The sequence below is a fragment of the Hemiscyllium ocellatum genome, chromosome 35, assembly GCF_020745735.1.
Source record: "Hemiscyllium ocellatum isolate sHemOce1 chromosome 35, sHemOce1.pat.X.cur, whole genome shotgun sequence".
Taxonomy (NCBI): domain Eukaryota; kingdom Metazoa; phylum Chordata; class Chondrichthyes; order Orectolobiformes; family Hemiscylliidae; genus Hemiscyllium; species Hemiscyllium ocellatum.
The window spans coordinates 35,782,144-35,783,719 of NC_083435.1; positions in this window are offsets into that span (position 1 = coordinate 35,782,144).

The window sequence follows — 1,576 nt, forward strand, 5'->3', positions numbered from 1 at the left end:
ACTGCCATTGCTGAATCAGTGTAATTGCTGTCACAACGATATGGATTATTCAGAATAAAGTGGTAATTGTAACAGGTTTCTCATTCTGTGAAGCAGAAATAATAAACATGTGATTAACAAACACGACTATTCCTTTAGGCTTTGGTGTTTTATTATTATCGAGACTTTCCTTAAATAATTAAATAACAGATGACAGATTTGTTGTTGTTTACGAACAATTATTGGAGAAAATATGATTCCTGGCAATATTATCCCAATAGAATATTAAAATTTTCATCCAAACAATACCAACTAAGATCGTATTCTGAAATTCTTTGCTGGTGATAGTTTGAAATTGTATCCAATCAATCTGTATTCTGCTCTACAGTTTTGAATGTAATTGAATTTTCTATAAAGATATTCCTCGATTCAACTTTTTTCATAAAATATAAACTTTAATCAGCGATCACCTCCTTGTCAATAAAACAAATGATTTAATCCAACTTAGTGTTGCCTTTAAGAACAAATAACTGATTGGACAACCTGTGTAGAAAGTAAATGAGTGGAGGATAGATTTCTATATATTATCTGTTAAGTGCTTGACCTGTTTTAATGAAATATTTTCCTCATATCCCTTAATGATATCTCCTCATCCAATGTTTTTAAAGCTAAGTTGGATAATCTTTTGAACAGTAAAGGAATTAAGGGATATAGTGAGAGGGTGGGTAAGTGGAGCTGAGGCCATGGAAAGATCAGCCATGATCTTATTGAAGGGCGGAGCAGGCTCAAAGGGCCAGATGGCCGACTCCTGCTCCTCGGCAAAAGTGAGGACTGCAGATGCTGGAGATCAGAGTCAAGAGTGTGGTGCTGGAAAAGCACAGCAGGTCAGGCAGCATCCAAGGAGCAGCAAAATCGACGTTTCGGGCAAAAGCCCTTCATCAGGAATCCATATCTCATCCCTACCCTGCTATGGTATCTATAAATCAGAGGGTGTCTGTAAATGTTTCATACCTTATATTTGCTGAGACATGATGCCAATGCTTTTCATTTTGCACTTATCAGAACAAATGTAAAAATGCCAAATTCCAAATGATGACAACAATAATTGACCAAGAGTAGAGGTGCTGATTGGTTGAAAAGTAAACCTAATTGGTTAAAGCATTGCTATGTAGAAAGGAATGGGTAACTAACACCCCAAAACATTTGGAAATTTAAAAAATAATATTTATGATAATCCTAATTTTGTTCTTGGTCTCCATTTTGTTCACTACAGCAAGAGCAGACTAATCAGAGAACCACATTTAACAGTAGTTTTAAACATCTGAAAGACTAAACAAGCCCAGTCCCTCTGTTACTGTGTAGTGGTAATGTGAGTGGTATTCTCCACAAACAGGATTTTCCTTAGGACATTCAAAAATATGTTCTGCCTCCCACACAACTGAGCAATGCTTTGTATACATTTCCGTGTCAGTGTGATGCTAGATATGTGGCAATATATCCCACTGATAGGCTGACTGACTCAATCAGTATGTTCCTTTGTTCATAATAGCAGAATGCAGACCATAATTAACCAACCTAAGCCTGTAAAACCTGAAAC